At 39.9% G+C, this 22,846-nt stretch overlaps 1 protein-coding gene across 1 annotated transcript in view; it reads right to left on the bottom strand.

Moving 5' to 3' along the window:
- Positions 1 to 22,846, bottom strand: part of LOC103113540 (defensin beta 118) — a 51,252-nt gene that overhangs the window by 17,346 nt on the left and 11,060 nt on the right. The window lies entirely within an intron of this gene.

Genomic DNA, 22,846 nt, shown 5'->3' with positions numbered 1-22,846 from the left:
GGTTCCTGCTGTCTTAGGGCTCAAAAAGACAATGGATAGTTAATGTTATCATCACATTATTTGGTAATTGGGTTAACTTTGAAAAGTCCTTTTGTTAGAGTTTGCTGTACAGTACCCAGTATCTTGTAAATAGCTGTGCCACTGGTTGCCTCTAATCTACTTGGTCTAGGCTTTTGAGAGAGTCCGCATATCAAATACACAGCCTATATATTAAGAAGACTCAGTCTGTGTTTTAAAAACTTCGAGACATATAATTAATTTTCCCCCTCTCATATTAATTAACTAGTGATTTATATGACCACACTTTACTAGAAGTGTACATAAACACCATTCCCACCACCAAAAGACTGTGTCCCATCCCACCCACCCACCCCCAACCCCCACCGGCCCAGGAAGCCGCATGTCTACCCCTCACCACAGGGTTTTTACTTTGGTGCCCTACTTTCAGTTTAGTCAGATCCTGCTTTTAGTTTCCCTTTCAGATCTTCTTTCTCAACTTCTGTTGATGAGTGGAATCATTCCATACTCATCTTTATCTTTCTGACTTAGCTCACTTAACATAATTCCTTCTAGCTCTGTCCAAGATGGGTCAGAGAAGGTGGGTTCATTGTTCTTGATAGCTGTATAGTATTCCATTGTGTGTATATATACCACAGCTTTCTCAGCCATTCATCTGCCATTGGGCACCTGGGTTGCTTCCAGGTTTTAGCTATTATGAATTGTGCTGGCTATGAACATAGGAGTACACACTTCTTTTTGTTTGGGTGTTATGGAGTCCTTGGGGTATAACCCCAGGAGAAGAATTACTGAATCATATGGAAGGTCTATCTCTAGCTTTGTGAGAGTTTTCCAGACTGCTCTCCACAGAGGCCGGACCAATTTACATTCCCACCAGCAATGCAAAAGGGTTCCTCTGCCCCACAGCCTCTCCAGCATTTGTTGCTGCTGTCCTTTTTGATGTATGCCATTCTTACAGGAGTGAGGTGGTATCTTAGTGTTGTCTTAATTTGCATTTCTCTGACAATCAGTGACCTGGAGCAGTTTTTCATATGTTTGTTAGCCTTTTGGATCTCCTCTGAGGTGAATATTTTGTTCATATCCTCTGCCCATTTTTGGATGGGGTCATTTGCTTTTTTGGTGCTAAGTTTGCTGAGCTCTTTGCATATTTTGGTGATTAGTTTCTTGTCTGATGTATGGCATGTGAAGATCTTCTCCCATTCTGTGAGGGGTCTCTTTTTTTGTTTAATAGTTTCTTTGAATGTGCAGAAGCTTTTCAATTTGATGTAGTCCAATTGGTTTGTTTCTTCTTTCGTCTTTCTTGCAATTGGATTTATTTCATCAAAGATGTCCTTGAGGTGTAGGTAGGAAAGTGTTTTACCAATGCTTTCCTCTAAGTATTTGATAGTTTCTGGTCTAACATCTAGGTCTTTGATCCATTTGGAGTTGATTTTTGTTTCTGGTGAGATAAAGTGGTTCAAGTTCATTCTTCTGCATGTTTCAACCCAGTTTTCCCAGCACCATTTATTGAAGAGAGCCTGCGGCTACAGACAGACTATGACCCACATAGTCAACGACTGCCACCTCTCCAGATTCAAAGGAGGTCTCGAAACTTTACATCAGGCTCAACCTGACGCTGTTGACTGGCTACGGAAGAAGGGCAAATGCTAGAAGAAGACTGAATGCTTTGGACCCCTTATCAAAGATTAGATGTCTATAGGTGTGGGGATTTATTTCTGGGCTTTCAATTCTGTTCCACTGGTCTGTGTGCCTATTTTTGTTCCAGTACCATGCTGTTTTGATGATGATGGCTTTATAATATAGTTTGAGATCTGGGAGTGTGATGCCTCCATTTCTGTTTCTTTTCCTCAAGATGGTTTTGGCAATTCTAGGTGTTTTCAGGTTCCAGATAAATGACTGTATGTTTGTTCTATTCTCTTAAAGAAGCTTGGTGGAACTTTGATGGGTATTGCATTAAATTTGTATACGGCTCTGGGGAGAATATTCATTTTGATGATATTTATTCATTTTATGATATTTATTCATATTTATTCATTTTATGATATTTATCCATGAGCATGGAGTGTCTTTCCTATTCCTGGTATCAGTTTCTGTTTCCTTGAGTAGCGACTCATAGTTTTCAGTATACAAGTCTTTCACTTCTTTGGTCAACTTTATTCCTAGGTATTTCATTGATTTTGCTGAAACAGTAAATGGGAGTGATTTCTGGATGTCTTCTTCTTCAGATTTAGTGTTTGCATAAAGAAATGCCACTGATTTTTGTACATTGATTTTGTAGTCTGACGCCTTGCTATATTGTCTAATAACTTCCAGTAGTTTTCTGCTGGATTCTTTAGGTTTTTCTATGTATACTATCATATCATCTGCAAATAGTGAGAGCTTGACTTCTTTTCTTCCAATCTGTATTCCTTTGACTTCTTTCTCTTGCCTGATTGCTATGGCAAGAACTTCCAATACTATGTTGAAGAGTAATGGTGACAGTGGACAGCCCTGTCTAGTCACCGATCTGAGGGGGGATGCTTTCAGCTTCTGTCCAGTGAGTATGATGTTGGCTGTAGGTTTGCTATGTATAGATTCCACTATCTTGAGGAATTTACCATCTATTCCCATTTTTTGTAGAGTTTTGAGCATGAATGGGTGCTGGATTTTGTCAAAGGCTTTCTCTGCATCTATTGAGACAATCATGTGGTTTTTGGCTTTGCTTTTATTGATGTGGTGTATGACATTGATTGACTTATGGATGTTGAACCAGCCTTGCATTCCTGGGATGAATCCCACTTGGTCATGATGAACAATCTTTTTGATGTGCTGCTGTATCCGGTTGGCCAAGATCTTGTTTAATATTTTGGCATCTATGTTCATCAGAGATATTGGTCTGTAGTTTTCCTTTTTTGTTGTGTTCCTGTCTGCTTTTGGTATCAGGGTGATGTTGGCTTCATAGAAGGTGGAAGGAAGTATTCCTATTTCTTCAATCTTATGGAAAAGCTTAAGAAGTTTAGGTACTAACTGTTTCCTGAAAGTTTTGTAGAATTCGTTTGTGAAGCCATCTGGTCCAGGACTTTTGTTGTTGGGGAGAATAAATTTTTTTTTAAAAGATCTATACTGGGGTTGAGCAGTGGCACACCTGGTAGAGTGCACATGTTACAATGCACAAGGATCCAGGTTCAAGCTCTCTCGTCCCCACCTGCAGGGAGAAAGCTTTGTGAGTGGTGAAGTAGTGTTGCAAGTGAGTCTCTGTCTCTCTTCCTTCTATTTCCCCTTTCCCTCTCGATTTCTGACTATCTTTATTCAGTAAATAAAAATAACAAAAAATTAAAAAACTAAAATAGATCTATACCTTTCGGGGTCTCTCTCTCCTTCTCCGGCGGGTGGTCTCCAGGGGAAAGGTAACGGGCTGGTTCTTTCTCGCTCACGACTGGGGTGACACCAAGTAAAAGACACCAGGGGACTCTTAGCGTGCCTAGAATCTGAGTCTTAAGAGTCCCAGAATCCTAGAGTCCGTTTATTATCAAAGTGGACATGAGTTAAATAGAAAAGCAATGAAGTTAATTATTGTTGAAATATGACAGAAATTACAGGTTTCTTAACAGTCAGCATGCCCCTAAGGTAAGGCGTTGGTATGACAGGAATTGATGAGATACAAGACAGTTATTTTCCATGACACAAGCAACTTAATTACCCAAAGGTATTTGAGAGAAGCACAGGGGTTAAACCCCCCGTAGGGTGAGACAGAGAGAAGATGAATATCAAAAGGCCGTATAGTTTGGAATTTCTCTTGTCTGGGGTCTGAGGTGTGTGATGAAGTGTGTGATAAGGTGTGTTCTTCTGTGATCAGAAGGTGACTTTGAATAAGTGAATCTGCGGCCATGTGGCCTGTGGTTAATGGAGGGAAGTACTGGGGTATCTGTGGGCCTGAGAGTCAAGAAGGAAAGAACCAAGTCTGAGTTTCCCCCCTTATGCTTACCTCGGTTGAGAGAGACTTACCAAGAGGTTATCTTCTCAGACCTCCATCCAAAGATGGGGGTGGTTCTCCCTAAGCTCTATCAGGCTTACACATGTTACCAACATATACCAATATGTGAATTTGTGTTACTATAAAGATTTAACAATCCAATTATATAACTTGATATATAAATCAATATGTGGATCAAATATTGAAAATACTTTCCCTTTATTCAACATTTTACTGTATAACATAAGAGGACATACTATTGGGAGGCAGGAATACTTTGTAGAAAAGATTTAAAAAAATCTACAAGAGAATTATTACAACTAAACAAAACTCCACTGTTTTTTGTTTAATCATTTGATTTTACTTTATTTTGTTTATTATTGGATAGAGACAGAAAGAAATTGAGAGAGGAGGGGAATACAGAGAGGGAAAAAATCAGAGAGACATCTGCAGACCTGCCTGGCCATTTGTGAAAATTTTCCCCTGCAGGGGGACTAGGGGCTTGAACCTGCGTCCTTGCACACTCTAATGTGTGCCGCTCAACCTGGTGCACTACCACCTGGCTCTTCGCTATTGTTTTTTGTATACTAAACCAACAATAACTGAAGTTAGATTATCCACTAGAAAAAGAGGTTAGAATGGTGATTGTTTGAAACTTAAGGAGAGGGGGTAGGGAAATGGAAAGATGTTATCCAATATTACAAGCATCCAGTTATGAAATGAATAAATTCTGGGGACTTACGTAGAGCATAATGTTGTACTATATATGTCTGTGTTTAAATAATAGCATGATCTTGAAGTTTAGAAAAATATTGCAAAATACCATATTACCATTTTAATGATACATAGTTAAAGCTGGCTTCTGATAAGTTATGCGTAATTCTCCTTTGAAATACAAATACTTTATAAATTGTTGCTTAGGATTTTGTTTTTGTTTTTTGCCTCCAGGGTTATTTCTGGGGCTCAGTGCCTGCACCACGAATCCACTGCTCCTTGAGACTATTTTTTTTCCTTGTTTTGCCCTTGTTGTTTTATCATTGTTGTGGTTATTATTGTTGTTGTTATTGATGTTGTTGTTAGATAGAACAGAGAGAAATAGAGAGAGAAGGGGACCACAGAAAGGGGGAGACAAAGATAGACACCTACAGACCTGCTTCACTGCTTGTGAAATGACTCCCCTGCAGGTGGGAAGCCTGGGGTTCGAACCACGATCGTCACACCAGTCCTTGCGCTTCGCACCATGTGTGCTTAACCCACTGCACTACCGCCAACCCCCCTAGGTTTATAGGTTTCTTTTTTTTTTTTTAATGCTTTGCAATCCAAGTGATACTAAATATACATTCAACATGTGGAGTTTAGTAGTCTAAAGCTTTGTTTAGAAAGCTTCTTGTAGGGGCTATGTGGTGGTGCACCTGGTGAAGTGCACGTTACCATGCGGAAGGGAGGCTTCATGATCGTGGAAGCAGTGCTATAGGTGTCTCTCCTTCTCTCTCTCTTTTTAAAATATTTTTTAAATATTTATTTATTTTTCCTTTTGTTGCCTTTGTTGTAGTTATTATTTTTGTCGTCGTTGGATAGGACAGAGAGAAATGCAGAGAGGAGGGGAAGACAGAGGGGGGAGAGAAAGATAGACACCTGTAGACCAGTTTCACCGCCTGTGAAAGGACTCCCCTGCAGGGGGGGAGCCCGGGGCTCTAACCAGGATCCTTACGCTGGTCCTTGCGCTTTGTGCCACGTGTGCTTAACCCACTGCGCTACCACCCAACTCCTTCTCCTTCTCTTTCTGTTTTCCTTTTCCCTCTCAATTTCTTTCTGTCTTTATCCAATAAATAAGTAAAATAAACTTAGAAAAACTTTCTTGTATGGTCTAGTATATTTTCATGAATACCCATCAATTATGCAAATTATATTATTTCTACAAATTAAATAGTTGCCCATAGAAACAGTCCTATCTTCTCACATGCTTGTCTCACATATGAAACACATATCTAGCTGTGTTGCTTCTTTAATAGTGGGTGAGTCCTTAAGCAACCTATAGTAAGATCCTCCCAAGCAAGATAATTCAGCCATTTGAACAATGTGATGTAGACTTCTAGTCGCTATAGATGATAGAGGGATCCTTTCATCATTTCGCCACACGATGGCACGATGAGCCTAGGGGACCAAAGAAACCTTTTATGTCAGCTAGACTTAATCCCTAAGACCTACAGAAGTCCCAAACATCAATTCAAAGGCAAATATACCATGATTGCTAAAAGAAACTAACCTTAATTTTCTTTCTTTCTTTTTTTTTCTTTTTTATTTAAGAAAGGATTAATTAACAAAACCATAGGGTAGGAGGGGTACAATTCCACACAATTCCCACCACCCAATCTCCATATCCCACTCCCTCCCCTGATAGCTTTCCCATTCTCTATCCCTCTGGGAGCATGGACCCAGGGTCACTGTGGGTTGCAGAAGGTAGAAGGTCTGGCTTCTGTAATTGCTTCTCCACTGAACATGGGCGTTGACTGGTCGGTCAATACTCCCAGTCTGCCTCTCTCTTTCCCTAGTAGGATGGGTTTCTGGGGAAGCGGAGCTCCAGGACACATTGGTGGGGTCTTCAGTCCAGGGAAGCTTGGCCGGCATCCTGATGACATCTGGAACCTGTTGGTTGAAAAGAGAGTTAACATACGAAGCCAAACAAATTGTTGAGCAATCATGGACCCAAAGCTTGGAATAGTGGAGAGGAAGTGTTAGGGGGGGTACTCACTGCAATCTCTAGTGTACTTCTGCTTTCAGGTATATATTTTGCAGTAGTTTACGTATATGTGTGAACATATGCTCTCTCTCACAGAAACTGGTGTATATCTAGGTTTTGGGACTTTGTTAGAAAGTGAACCACCTGAAATGGAATTAGAGTATACTATGAAAGGAAAGGTCTCACCCGTAATGAAACTGAAGGGTTGTCATTCCACACATGAAGTCTCTGGACACAGTCTGAAATGAAGCATGTAAGAATGGCATACATCAAAAAGGACAGCAGCAACAAATGCTGGAGAGGTTGTGGGGACAGAGGAACCCTTTTACATTGCTGGTGGGAATGTAAATTGGTACAGCCTCTGTGGAGAGCAGTCTGGAAAACTCTCAGAAGGCTAGACATGGACCTTCCATATGATTCAGTAATTCCTCTCCTGGGGTTATACCCCAAGGACTCCATAACACCCAACCAAAAAGAGGTGTGTACTCCTATGTTCATAGCAGCACAATTCATAATAGCTAAAACCTGGAAGCAACCCAAGTGCCCAACGGCAGATGAATGGCTGAGAAAGCTGTGGTATGTATACACAATGGAATACTATGCAGCTATCAAGAACAATGAACCCACCCTCTCTGACCCATCTTGGTCAGAGCTAGAAGGAATTATGTTAAGTGAGCTAAGTCAGAAAGATAAAGATGAGTATGGGATGATCCCACTCATCAACAGAAGTTGAGTAAGAAGATCTGAAAGGGAAACTAAAAGCAGGACCTGACCAAATTGTAAGTAGGGCACCAAAGTAAAAACTCTGTGGTGAGGGGTAGACATGCAGCTTCCTGGGCCAGTGGGGGGTGGGAGTGGGTGGGAGGGATGGGTCACAGTCTTTTGGTGGTGGGAATGGTGTTTATGTACACTCCTAGTTCTTCTTCTAGCGTTTGCCCTTCTTCCATAGCCAGTCAACAGCATCAGGTTGAGCCTGATGTAAAGTTTTGAGACCTCCTTTGAATCTGGAGAGGTGGCAGTCGTTGACTATGTGGGTCATAGTCTGTCTGTAGCCACAGGGGCAGTTCGGGTCGTCTCTGGCTCCCCAGCGATGGAACATAGCTGCGCACCGGCCATGGCCTGTTTGATAGCGATTGAGGAGGGCCCAATCATAACGTGCTAGGTCAAAGCCGGGTCGACGCTTGCAGGGGTCTGTGATGAGGTGTTTGTTCTTTACCTCAGCTGACTGCCATCTCTGTTTCCAAGAGACTGGAACAGAGAAGTTCAGTGTAGGCATAGGGGACCAGATTGGGTGACGAAACGTCAAGCGTTGAACAGGGTGGGCGAAGATATCCGCGTATATTGGCAGGTCCGGTCAAGCGCAGACGTGGGAAATGAACTTAGATGATGCCGCATCCCGACGAATATCTGGCGGGCGATGTTGCTAAGAACTGGCAGCCATGGAACCAGGGTGGAATGGATGGTTCCAGAAATTATCCTCATGGAGGAATATAATTTGGAATCGACCAAGTGGACATGGGGGCTACGGAACCATACTGGGGCACAGTATTCTACAGTGGAATAGCATAATGCCAGAGATGATGATCGTAGTGTGGAAGCGCTCGCGCCCCATGAGGAGCTGGCGAGTCTTGCAATGATGTTATTCCTCGTGCCCACCTTTGCTGCAGTTTTTATGAGATGTTCGTGAAATGACAGAGTGCGATCGAGAGTAACGCCAAGATAGACTGGGTGAGCTTCATGCCGGATTCTCGTATTGCCAAGCTGCACATTAAGCTCATGCGAGGCCGAGGCATGGTGTAGATGGAAAACAGATGATACCGTTTTTGCAGTGCTAGGGATTAGTCGCCATTTTTTACAGTAATCAGATATCAGAGACATGCCTTTCGTGAGTGTTTCCTCGAGGATGTCGAACGTGGATGCCTGAGTTGCACAGCAGATGTCATCGGCGTAGATGAACTTCCTTGAAGAAGTTTCTGGGAGGTCATTGATGTAAATATTAAATAGCGTAGGAGCCAGAACAGAGCCCTGGGGGAGACCACTTGAGACAAGTCTCCATCTGCTAGACTTCTCACCCAGATGTACACTACTAGTAAAATGTAGTCATATAAGTCACTAGTTAATTAATACAAGGGGGAAAATTAATTGTATGTCTTGAAGTTTTTCAAAACACAAACTGAATCTTTTTAATATATAGGCTGTGTAATTGATATGCAGACTCTCTCAAAAGCCTAGACCAAGTAGATCAGAAGCAACCAATAGCACAGCTATATACAAGATACTGGGTACTGTACAGCAAACCCTAACAAAAGGACTTTTCAAAGTTAACCCAATTACCAAATTATGTGACGATAACATTAACTATCAGTTGTCTTTTTGAACCCTAAGACAGCAGGAACCTCACATCTCCACTATAGAGCCTCTACTCCCCCCAGTCCTGGTACCTTTGGATAGGGCCCACTTTCCCGTATGCCTCTCCCAATCCATATCAAATAATATTGCGTCTGCCGATCACAACCTAACCAACACAACGATTGCCACCTCAACATGCTTCACTTCAGACTCTTTCTTTCTTTTTAAAAAGATTTTTAAATATTTATTTATATTGATGTCATTGTTGTTGGATAGGACAGAGAGAAATGGAGAGAGGAGAGGCAAACAGAGAGGAGGAGAGAAAGACACCTGCAGACCTGCTTCACCACTTGTGAAGGGACTCCCCAGCAAGTGGGGAGCTGGGGGCTCTAACTGGGATCCTTAGGCCAATCCTTGTGCTTTGCACCACCTGAGCTTAATCTACTGTGCTACCATCCGACTCCCCTTTTCTTTCTTAAAGCATATTGTTTTCTTTCTCTTTTTCCTTCCTTTCCTCCCCTCTTTCCTTCTATTATTGTTAATTTTTTATTTTTATTGGCTAGAGACAGCCAGAAATTGAGAGAATGAGAGAGAGAGTGACACCTGCAGTACTGCTTCACCACTCGCAAAGCTATCCCCCTGCAGGTGGGGACCAGGGGTTCAAACCTGTGTCCTTGCATATTGTAATACATGCGCTCAAGCAGGTGCACCACTACCTGGCCCCCTATTATTATTATTTTTTATTGCTTGGCTCCCCCAAAGTGTATCACTGCTTTTTTATCCATTTTTATTATTTGAGGATCTATTTCAGCTAATGAGAATGCTTCACTTGTGGTTTTGGCTATTTGCATTTCTCTAATGAGTTATGATTTTTGAGCATGAGCTCAAGACAGTTTGTCTATATTTTTCTGGATGTATTTTATAGTTTCAGGTTTTACCTCCAAGTCTTTTATTCATTTTGCAATATTTTTAGTGTATAGTATGACATGGTGATCTAGTTTCACTATTTTCCATATCATTTCCCATAAACTGAAGATACTTGTCTTTATAGATAATATAATTACATTATAGATTGAATGCTCATATATATGAGGTTTTATTTCTGGGTTCTTAATTCTTTCCCATTGAGCAATATACCTACTTATGTTCCAATGCCACATCATTTTAATTACTGTAGCTTTGATATGTAATTTGAAGTAAAGGAAGGTGTTTACTCCATTTTAATTCTTTTTTACTTTTTCTCCCCAACTTCAATATCCCTTTATTGACGAAATACTGATTTACAGTGTTAATCGTTTTCAAAAGGGTACCTTCCTATATTTTCCCGACATAAGTGTTGCTACACCTCACCCTCCATCAAACTGTCATCCTTTTCCATCATAAGGAACTAGGTCCTCATTTCACAGATAGTACCCCTCTTTCTGCTTCTGAGTCCTCAGATCTGCTTCAATAGAGGGCAGTCCATTTAAGTTTCACCCTTACTTTGTTTCTTAGGTCTCCCCTTTGAGTGATATTCATCCTTCTGACTCATTTTATTCAACATAATTTCCTCCAGTTTCATCCACATTGTAGCAAAAGAGAAAATTTAATTGTTCCCTATAGTAAAATCTCACAGATCCTGGAACTCCCTGACATTAGACAGACAAGGTCTGTGCTTCAAACAATAAGCTCATTTCCTAACCCCTAGAAGTTTGAACAGTTTTTACTCCTTTAGTAACTTTCCTCCAAAAGACTGGACCCCATCCATTCAGTTTTCTACATAATTCATTACAGATAAAAGTCAGTGGTCTTTAAAGATCATTTCATTCCCATTTCTCAAAGACTGAGAACTGAATTCTTTGTTAAAAATATTTTTGGGGGTTGGGCAGTAGCGCAGCGGGTTAAGCGCACATGGCACAAAGCACAAAGACCGGCGTAAGGATCCCAGTTGGAGCCCTGGGCTCCCCATCTATAGGGGGGTTACTTCAGTGGCGGTGAAGCAGGTCTGCAGGTGTCTGTCTTTCTCTCCTCCTCTCTGTCTCCCCTTCTCCTTCGATTTATCTCTGTCCTATCCAACAACAACAGCAATAACAACAATAATAATAGCGACAACAAGGCTAACAACAAGGGCAACAAAATGGAAAAAAATGGCCACCAGAAGCAGTGGATTAGTTGTGCAGGCACTGAGCACCAGCAATAACTGTGGAGGCAAAAAAACTTTTTATATTTATTGGATATAGACAGCCAGAAATTTAGAGGGAAGGGGATGATAGAGAGGCAGAGACACTTGCCACCCTGCTTCACCACTCAAAAACCTTTCGCCTGGCAGGTGGAGACCAGGGACTCAAACCCCAGTCCTTGTGCATTGTAACATGTGCGTTCAACAGGTGGCCACTACCTGGCCCCACAAAGTAGTGAATTATTCACACTATTGTTTTGAACTGAAAACTGTCTCTAATTTTTAGCAAATTATTTGTTTAAACTCATATTCCTGCCTCTTTGCTCACAGAAAGCATGAAAAACCTCAAAGGCACATATTAATAAATAGATGTTGTTTCTAATCTAGATTCCATACCTCATTAGATGTGTAGTCAGGAATGTTATATAACCTTCTTACGCTTCCTTCTTTTCAGCTGAAAAGTGAGAAAAAATATTAAGTTTGCAGTGTTGTTAGTGTTTAGTATAGAAACTGATACTTGGTAGATTCATGGTAAGTATGAATTTCCATTATTTTGACCTCATGTTTTCCCCTTCTTTTCTTCATTTGTGTTTTCACTTTAATTTTTCTTTCCCATCTCTTCTTTCTCCTTCTTTTTCTCTTTGCCTCTCCTTCTTCTTCTCTTCCTTTTCTCCTTTCTCCTCCTCCTTCTCTTTATTCTCTTCTTCTTCCTAATTTATTGTCAATTTATGCCTAGTGAAGAACTGACTGTACACTAAATACTACTGAGCAAGGAGGTACATACTACTGGCAGAGGAATAGAAACAAGTATTATAAAAAAGATTATTTTGTTTGTTGATTTTTTAGGATAAAGACAGAGAAATTGAGAGGAAGAGATAGAGAGGGAAAGAAAAGAGACACTTCCCCCAATAAAGAAATTAAGAAAAAAGAAGGAAAAGAGACACCTGCAGCACTAATTCACCATTCGTGAAGCTTCCTCCTGCAGATGGGGACAGGTGGCTTGAATCTGGGCCCTTACACTGTAATGTGTGTTGCACATACTCAATCCAGTGAGCCACTACCTAGCCCAAAAGAGGATTCTTTATTTCTTATAATTATGTATTGGCTTTATCATCGCTTACTTGCTTGATTGAATCATTAATTAATTCAAATTTGTCTTACAGTATTGCCTACTAGTTCTAATTTGTCTTTGTTTCTTACTGGGAATGAAAGCTTTTCTTCACATTGATGCCTCTGGCAAATCACCCACACTTACACAGAGTGCCCACAGGAGATACATGATACATGTATCCTTCTGCCTGGCTGACCTCAAGTATGTCTCATCTCTTTTAGTTCACTGCACACAGCCCCAACCCTTTCTAAGACTGAAAAAGTTAGGGAACTTCTTATTCAGTCTTCTGCAGCATAGCTTCCCATTCTTCCAGGACATGCTAGTCATCAAGTCTTATTTAATGACTATTTTCATCCTACTGACCTTGGTTCATAAGACTCCAGGTAATTTAAACCTTTTTCGAGTGTTTGTGGGTCCTGCATATAATTGTGGCGTCTTAGTGAATGCTAAGATAACTTCCACTCATGTATGGGAGACACTACCTGAAGCCCTTTCTGGCTTCAGATACATTTAATATATTAATTTCAAGGTCCAGCTCATGTCAAGATCTCCATTGTTGAGAATTGTATGGAATTGTACCCCTCTTTCTTATTTCACAATCTTGTCGACCATTATTAAATCACTAATAAAAAATATCACCACTGGTTCTACTCTAGACAAATACAAGAGATTGTTCTTTCTGGCATCAGAGAATATAAAAGCATGAAGCATTTTAGGTAGTACTGTCATTTGGATGGAAGCTTGATTCATGGCTTAAGTGTGAGCAGTTGATTCCAAGTTGGGGAACCATATAAGAAAAATTAATGGCAGTTTGGAGTTTGGAGAGTGGGTTTTCTGGGGATGTCATAAAACCATAGAGACAGAGTAATATTAGAAAAATGAGTGGAAAGTAGAGGAGAGCAATTGAATTTTTAAAACTGGTGTGTACTAGTGTTTTTCTTATTAATGATTTAATTATGATTGACAAGATTGTAGGAAAAGAGGAGTATAGCTTCATACAGTTCCCACCACCAGAGTTCCATATCCCATCTCCTCCATTGGAAGCTTCCCTATTCTTTATCCCTCTGAAAGTATGGACCAAAATCCTTTATGGGGTGTAGACGGTGGACGGATCTGGCTTCTATAATTGCTTCTCTACTGGACATAGATGTTGGCAGGTCAATCCATACCCCATCCTATTTCTATCTTTTCTTGATGGGATAGGGCTCTGGGAAGGTGAGGTTCCAGGACGTATTGGTGAGATCGTCTGCCTAGGGAAGTAAGGATAACTTCATGGTAGCATCTGCAACTTGGTGGCTGAAAAGCACCAAGATATAAAGCAGGACAAACTGTTCAATAATCGGGAATCTAAAGTTAAGAATACAGCAGATGAAACCAAGGGTATTCATGTAGGAAGAAGCTAGGAAGTCTGTTTTAGGTAGATTCCAAGGAACCCATGATTTTGGTAATTTTGCCTGAGTCCAATGTCCAATAGCTAATATGCAGGTGGACTAAAAGTATAATCAGGGAATATGGTGTCAGAGTTAAGAATAGGACTAGAAAGCGGGATCAGGGCAGAGAGTAGCTCCCAAATATGGGGAAAGTATATAAATACTATTAACTGTAAACCCCACTGATAGTGTGATAAGGGGATTTTTGTTGTTGTTGTTGAGTGGAGCTAGGGTGGAGTTGAGTAAAAGTGGGAGTTAGGACAAGGTGTTCATAATTGAACTATGTTTTAGATTAATGCTGGAAATTAGGATTAGGTAGTTTGTCTATTGTTCTCTATGTTACATGCTTTATCATTGAAATTTATGTGGTTATCAGAAAAGACAGGGTTGGGACTTGAGTTCAGTATTTGATTCAGTAAGATGTCTTATTCAAGCAGGATATATATGGAGTTTATTCTAGATAGAGGTCATCTAAGCCTGAGGTTTAGGGTGATTAATCTTGGGTGAGATAGGTCAAATTTATAACAGTTGAGCTTCAGATGTTGAAATGAAAAGAATAAATACTGGATAAAAATATGCAGTTATGTTTTCAAATTCTTACATTTTTTAAATCAAGACAAGGAGTGGGGGAAAGGCCAGAATAACACTTGAAACTGGTAATTGAACCACAGACCTCATGTACTCTGCTAGCTCCCTGGTCCATTTTCAAAAAAAAAAAAAAATCTTGAAGTCTGCTTTTTAGTGGGGCACTGAAGAATGAGAGACATAACTGTGGCAGTGAGTATAAATGAAATAAAAATGTTGTATTATTTTCTTATGCTTTCTGTTAAACCTTGACACAGAAAGCCATGGGCATACCTGTCTCAACCCAACCCTATAAAAAAAAAAAAAACAGGGTTGTTTCTCTTTTCCTTTTTTTCTCATGCTGAGCTCATGCAATTCACTTCAAACACTTCTATGGAGAACTTTTTCATTCTTTTTATTTCAAAGAGGAGTAGATAAGGGAAAGACACAATAGCACTCCTCTACTATTCTATCCTCTACCAGCTTTCCCTGGTAACTTCATGATCCTATATGGTACCTTGGTTCAAACATTGGGCATCCTGCTTGGTAAATCACTTACTGTATTGTGTGAGCTATTTTTCAGTCTCTGGCACTGAATACAGAATTACTTTTTCTTACACTTTTTCTTCCTCCTCCTCTCTTTCCATTATTGCTTCCCCTTCTCATTGCCTTCTTACTTTGTACTTTCCTATTTGTTATTTCTGTCTCATTCTTTTAAAAATACACTTCTCATATTTAGTTCCCCATGTCGCAATAATGGTATAAGTCATGGGTAGATTTGAAAAAAATAAGAAAGAAATCAACAAAGGAAGACAGAATTATATGCTTCAAAAATTGTACCTAGTGTTCCTTCCTTAATAACTAGTTAATATTTTTACTCTGCAGAATTTATGAGCAGGAACTGTTCTGGACAAACTTTCCTGGGACAAAATCATTTTCCCTCTCATCACTCCCAACATATGCATACATAATTAAACTGTTTGGAAACCCAAACCCTGTCTTGTAAATCTATGTATCCTGGTGTTGAGTTGAATAATTTTCAAAGAGTATGTTTTAGTAAATATTTATTGGATGAATGAATGACTATCTAAAGAACTTATGCCTTATAAGTTCATATTGGTTGGAAGAATCTTCAAAGCTGGATGGGGAATATCGTATTTAGAATGCACAGGTGGCTAAGAAAAAAATGTTTTTGCTCTTAGCAGAGTTTTTAAGAGTCCATATGTTTAAGTTTTTATTTACGATTTTAAATTTTTGTTCTTTTTTCTTTATTAGGGGAATTAGTAGTTGACAGTTAACAGTAAAATACAGCAGTTTGTACATGTGGAACATTTCTCAGTTTTCCAGATAACACTCTAACCACCAGATATAGGTGGTTATTTCTGGGACTTGGTGCAGGTACTATGAATCCACCACTCTCAGTAGCAATTTTTTAACTCTTTCTTTCTCCTCCTCCTCCTCCTCCTCCTCCTCCTCCTCCTCCTCCTTCGTCTTCTTCTTCTTCTCCTTTCTATCTTATTTGATAGAACGGAGAGAAATTGAGAGGGGAAGAGGAGGTGGAAGAAAGATACTTGCAGAACTGCTTCACCACTCATGAAGTATCCTCCCTGCAGGTTGGGAGGCTTCCACTTGAAAGGTGACTTTAATAACATGATGTATCACAATTAGCAGTTACACAGGGAGTATAAGGTTAGAGCAGCTAACAGTTAAATGTAAATAAGTATATAAATATAAACTTAGAGCAGTTAGAGTAAAAAGCTATAAATATCTATTATAAACCCTTTAGTTAGCACTTAATGAGGCAGAATCCTTGATCTTCTGCCTTGATTTGACTTTAAGTAAAGTCAGGAAAAGGTAGTTTGTTTTTTCTTATACCCTCTGATTCCAAAGAAGAACCCTTAGCTATGCTAGCTTTTACCACATTTGTCTGGGGAAAATGAAAGTACTCAAGCTTAGATATTAGCCAGAGGAGGATAGGCAACACTTTGGGGCAACTCTCTGAATGTCTCTTCCTCCCAGAAGTAGAATAATACCCAAGGAGAGCAGGGTACTATGAGGGGAAAGAATTAATGTAGAAAAAGCATTTTTTTTACCTCCTGCCTTTGGTTAACAAGCAGACTGCCTGATGTAACAGCAACTGCGTGCCTTATTGAATTGAAGTGCCATTTACTGGGCCAGTTCATATATCCACCAATATCCAAATGTTACAAGATGTCTGTCATTCAAGCATTTTCTTTCTCTCCCTTCCCTTCCTCCAACTTTACCTAAACTTGGAAATTTTTACTTTCTCTTGCCAAAAATAGTCAACAAAGTATTTCTTTTTCCTTGAAAAAAAATAAAATAAATAACCTTAAACATGATTTATCCAAATTTTTATTATTGTAGGTAGACATTAGAGACCTGTGTGCTTATCACTGAGTAGCTGGCTTGGTATGGAGTGAGTGCTGATAATTGCACATGTGAGTGGTTGAAAACGCTCTTTAATGCTAAGGTTTAGATTTTTGGACTATCTGTTGGAAGATATGGCAGACCCTGTGCTTAAAGATATTATGAAGGAAGATGTCACCCTCTCCTAGAAAACCCTTCATATATTCCAAGTGGATCAAGTACTTGGATGTTAGAACAGAAACTATAAGATAATTAGAGGAAAATATTGGCAGAACTCTTTTCTGCATAAATTTTAAAGACTTCTTCAGTGAAATGAAGCCCATTACAAAGAAGACTAAGGCAAGCATAAACCTATGGGACTACATAAAATTCAAAAGCTTCTGCACAGCTACAAAAACCACTGCCCAAACAAAGAGACCCCTCACAGAATGGGAGAAGATCTTTACATGCCATACATCAGACAGGAGTTTAATAACCAGAATATATAAAGAACTTACAAATCTCAACAAGAAAACAAATAACCCCATCCAAAAATGGGGAGAGGACATGGACAGAATGTTCACCATAGAAGAGATCCAAAAGGCCAAGAAACACATGAAAAAATGTTGCAAGTCTCTGATTGTCAGAGAAATGCAAATAAAGACAACAATGAGATACCACTTCACTCCTGTGAGAATGGCATACATCAGAAAAGGTAACAGCAGCAAATGCTGGAGAGGTTGTGGGGTCAAAGGAACCCTCCTGCACTGCTGGTGGGAATGTCAACTGGTCCAACCTCTGTGGAGAACAGTCTGGAGAACTCTCAGAAGGCTAGAAATGGACCTACCCTATGACCCTGCAACTCCTCTCCTGGGGATATATCCTAAGGAACCCAACACACCCATCCAAAAAGATCTGTGTACACATATGTTCTCGGCAGCACAATTTGTAATATCCAAAACCTGGAAGCAACCCAGGTGTCCAACAACAGATGAGTGGCTGAGCAAGTTGTGGTATACATATATACAATGGAATACTACTCAGCTATCAAAAATGGTGAGTTTACCATTTTCAGCCGTTCTTGAATGGCCTTGAAAAATTCATGTTCAGTGAAATAAGTCAGAAACAGAAGGATGAATATGGAATGACCTCACTCTCAGGGAGAAGTTGAAAAACAAGATCAGAAAACACAAGTAGAACCTGAACTGGAATTGGCATATTGCACCAAAGTTAAAGACTCTGAGGTGGGTGGGTGGGGAGAATACAGATCCAAGAAGGATAACAGAGGACCTAGTGGGGGCTGTATTGTTATATGGAAAACTGGGAAATGTTATGCATGTACAAAATATTGTATTTATTGTTGAATGTAAAACATTAATTCCCCAATAAAGAAATTTTAAAAAGAAAAAGAAAACCCTTCATAGAGATCAAAGTAACAGAGACGTGGGGTCATAAAGGTCAGGAACTGAATACCTTCCTTGTTTATAAAACAAGGTGTCTCTCTGAGCTTCAGTGTTTCTTTCTAAAGAATGGACTCAGGTGTTTATAAGAATTTAGTGAAATATTACTTCTAAAATGCCTGCTACATAGTAGATGCTAGATAAATAGCAATTATTCTTAGTACTGTTTTTTTCCCCAATGATTCCTTTGCCTTTCCAAGGTTCAGTAGGTAATTAATATGGTTCTTGAATAATATTTGTATAATGCTGACTGTCAGGGACTTTATCAGTAGTATATTTCTATCCAGAGAGCCTATGTACACATCTGGATGACTGATATGGGTAAGATTCCTCTCTCTCTTTCTTCCTTCCTTCCTTTTTCCTTCCTTCCTTTTTTTCCCTTTTCCTTCCTTCCTTCCTTTTATTCCTCCCTTTCTTCCTCCCCCCCTCCCTCCCTTCCCTCCTTTTTTCCTTTACCAGATCCTCATACATGTGTGACTTTACCACTCTGGCTACTTTTTCCATTCATATATATAGAGGAAAAGTCACCCTAACTCTAGAGCTTCTTATAATATCATGGCCTCTCCCATGTGATTCCAGGACTAGAACCTGGACCTTGGACATGACACAGCACATACTCTCTTCAGTCTCTATATTTTAAGGCCGAGATTCCTAACTGAACATAAGTCATATGTCAAAGATATGTAGTGTAGGTTTGTGTGGTAAATACAAGTATATTTGCTTAATTCATGTGTGCACATGCACATGAATATCATGATCTTTTTGTATGTTCCTGCATGTGTGAGTGCACGCCACTACACTGTCCATGTATATACAGTATCTATTTCTATGTGACCAGTATATATAGATATGTGGTACAGACCTGGGCAAATGTTCCAAAGAACAAAGGAACTCAGGAACTCAAATATTTGTGACCTTCCACAGAGAGTGAATTCTGGTTGTCTCTAATAAAAACAGTGTGTGAATAGCATACATCAGATAGGCACTTGGAAACACGTTCAATCCACTCTCAGAATGGTACTCTTTGATGTTCTGAATTGTTAGAAAATATTTTTTATTTAATTTTTATCATCATCATTATTTTTTAAATCAGAGCACTGCTCAGTTCTGGCTTATGGTGGTGTTATGGATTGAGTTTTTGCATATGTTATCTCCCAAACCAGGAAAAAACTTTCTTTAAAATTTTTTTTAATTACCTTTATTTATTTATTGGATAGAGATAGCCAGAAATCGAGAGGGAAAGAATAGATAGAGAGGGGAAGAGACAGGAGACAGAGAGACACCTGCAGCACTGCTTCACCACTTGAAAAGCTTCCCCCCTGCAAGTGAGGACTGGGGGCCTGAACCTGGGTCCTTGTGCACTGTAACATGTGTGCTCAACCAGGTGTGCCACCACCCAGTCCCCAGGAAAAGACTTTTTTAAAAAATTTTTTTAATATTTATTTTATTTATTTATTCCCTTTTGTTGCCCTTGTTGTTTTATTGTTGTAGTTATTATTGTTGTTGTCATTGTTGGATAGGACAGAAAGAAACGGAGAGAGGAGGGGAAGACAGAGAGGAGGAGAGAAAGATAGACACCTGCAGACCTGCTTCACCGCCTGTGAAGCGACTCCCCTGCAGGTGGGGAGCCGGGGTTCGAACCGGGATCCTTATGCCGTTCCTTGTGCTTTGTGCCACCTGCACTTAACCCACTGCGCTACAGCCCAACTCCCGGAAAAGACTTTTATATCATCAATACTGCCAGATATTTACCTGCTTCTTAATATGGGTCAGATACTCCTATGGACATATATACCATGTTGCTAATTAATTATCATAAAAATGTTAAGAAGTTGACTCTATTTGAGGCTGATCATGAAGTTAATGCAATGATGAGCCAGAGACCTGAAGAAACCTCTATAAGAATGAAGGACTCAGGGGGCTGGGAAGTAGCACAGCGGGATAAGCATGCATGGCACAAAGCAAAGGACCAACATAAGGATCCCAGTTCAAGACCCTGGCTCCCCACCTGCAGGGGGGTTACTTCACAATGGTGAAGCAGGTCTGAAGGTGTCTTAACTTTCTCTCCCCCCTCTGACTTCCCCTCCTCACTCAATTTCTCTCTGTCCTATCCAACATCAAAAGCAATAATAACACTAACAATTATAACAAAAACAAGGGCAACAAAAATGGGGAAAACAGCCTCCAGGAGCAGTGGATTCATAGTGCAGGCACCAAAAATCCTGGAGGAAAAAAAAAGAATGAAAGACTGATGTCAGAGCTCAGATTTGAATTGAAATAGTTTTAATGGAGACTTTCAGAGGCGGGACTATAGAGTAGCAGCAGCTGTGTTTCTCTCCTCTCCTCTACCGGGTGAACTAGGAATACCAAAGAAGACCACCTGGGACCTCAACAAGACAGGAATAGAATGACTTCAGGAGCCCACCAAATCACTAATGAGTACAAACACGTGTGGCTCGTGGACAGAGAGAAGCCTAGGGAGAGATTAAGTGGCTGGTAACAGTCTGGCAGTTTACCAGTTGAGACACCACTGCCAGTCTGTTTCACCAACAAACAAATGGTTGAAGGGCAGAAAGGACTCCCCTAAGATTCACCAAATGGAACTGAGTCTCCATTGCTACTGCCCTCAAAAGCTGAAGCAGCAGCAGGGAGCCAATGTGCTGACACCAGGGGACAGAGAACTAACCAGGAAACTCAGGAGAAGATCTATACCTCGGGGGCCTAGCGGTAGCACTGTGAGAGTCTCTTTGCATAACCACTGGATTATCTCTGCCCCACTCTGCTTTATCTCTTGATCAGGAGTCAGTGATTAAGCTAAGAAGCCTACTTATAGTTTAAAAGCCCTCAGGCTCCCATAGCCTACAGTGAAGAAAAAGAACAAAAGAGGATTTAAGCAATGGAGCTCCAACTCAGGGATTAAAATACTATTGAAACAACTATCAATTTCCACAACTGTGAACCCTTTAATTACCTTACTTAGACACAAGTCTATCCAGGCAAGAGTGATCAGTAATTTGAAAGTACTGAGAGAGGGACCTTATAACATACTATATAGAATGGTTAAACCAACAAGAAGAAATATTGGAGAAATGAACCAGGACAAGAGTCCAGCTAAAAGCCCTCCCCAAACGTTGAAGCACAAAATAATGGGGTCAACATCCAAACACTAGTTAAGGAAATAGTCACAGGAGTGAGTAAAGAGTTTGAAAGAATTGTAATGAGAAATACAGGAACAACAAATGAGAATCTGGAAGAAAACATTAATTATCTCAAGGTTATTAGAGAGCTGAAAGCTAAAGTAGCTGAAGTAGCTGAGCTAAGAACACAACTAGCTGAACAAGCTAAAACAGTATCAGAACAGGGTAACAAAATAGATGAACTCCAGAAAACAGTAGAGGGAAGAGAGACTAGAATAAATGAGGCTGAAGACAGAATTAGCAAGATCGAGGATGAATTAGAGACAACTAAAAAGAAGTAAGAGATCTCAAAAAGAGATTAAGAGATACTGAAAACAACAACAGAGACCTATAGGATGACTTCAAAATAAATAATATATGCATTATTGGCTTACCAAAGGAAGAAAGGGAGGGGAAGAAAGCATTTTTCAGGACATAAGAGTTGAGAACTTCTCTAGTCTAGACAACATCAAAGACATAAAGGTTCAAGAAGCCCAGAGGGTTCCAAACAGAATTAACCCAGACTTAAAGATACCAAGACACATCACATTTAGAATGGAAAGGAATAAGGATGAAGAAAGGATCCTGAAGGCTGCAAGAGAAAAACAAAGAGTCACTTACAGAGGAAAACTCATAAGATTAGCAGAAAACTTCTCCACAAATGTACTACAGGCCAGAAGAGAATGGCAAGATATCTATCAAGTGCTCAATGACAAGGGCTTTCAACCAAGACTACTGTATCCCGCTAGACTGTCATTTAGACTAGATGGAGGCATAAACACCTTCTCAGACAAGCAACAGTTGAAAGAATCAACTATCACCAAGCCTGCCCTGAAAGAAGTTCTGAAAGGTCTTCTATAAACAGTCAGATGACCATAAATAGGCCATCTGTCAGAACACTCTAAAGCTCTATAAAAATGATGTTAAAATATCTTCAATCTTTGATATCAATAAATGTCAATGGCCTGAATTCACCTACTGAATTCACCTAAGAGGCACAGAGTATGAAGTTGGATCAGAAAACACAACCCAACAATATGCTGTCTACAGGAAACCCACCTAACTCAACAAGACATACACAGACTTAAAGTGAAAGGTTGGAAAACTATCATACAAGCCAATGGCCCACAAAAAAGGGCAGGAACAGCTATTTTCATATATGACATGATAGACTTAAAATAAATAAAATTTAAAAATATAGGGATGGACACTGCTTAATGCTCAGTGGATCAGTCAATCAAGAGGACTTAACAATTATTAATATCTATGCACCCAATGAGAAGCTATATAAATACATCAAACATCTACTGAAAGAGCCACAGCAATATATTAACAGCAACACAGTCATAGTAGGGGACTTCAACACCCCACTCTCTCAAGTTGAGAGATCATCCAGGAAGAAAATCAATAAAGACATGAGGGATATAAATGAGGAGATAAACTAGAACTATTAAACATTTTCAGAGTCATTCATCCCAAGAAACTGGAATACACATTCCACTCAAGTCCACGTGGGTCATT

The sequence above is a fragment of the Erinaceus europaeus genome, chromosome 1 (assembly GCF_950295315.1).
Source record: "Erinaceus europaeus chromosome 1, mEriEur2.1, whole genome shotgun sequence".
In the NCBI taxonomy this organism is placed as follows: Eukaryota; Metazoa; Chordata; class Mammalia; order Eulipotyphla; family Erinaceidae; genus Erinaceus; species Erinaceus europaeus.
This window is presented reverse-complemented; position numbering and strand designations above follow the sequence as displayed.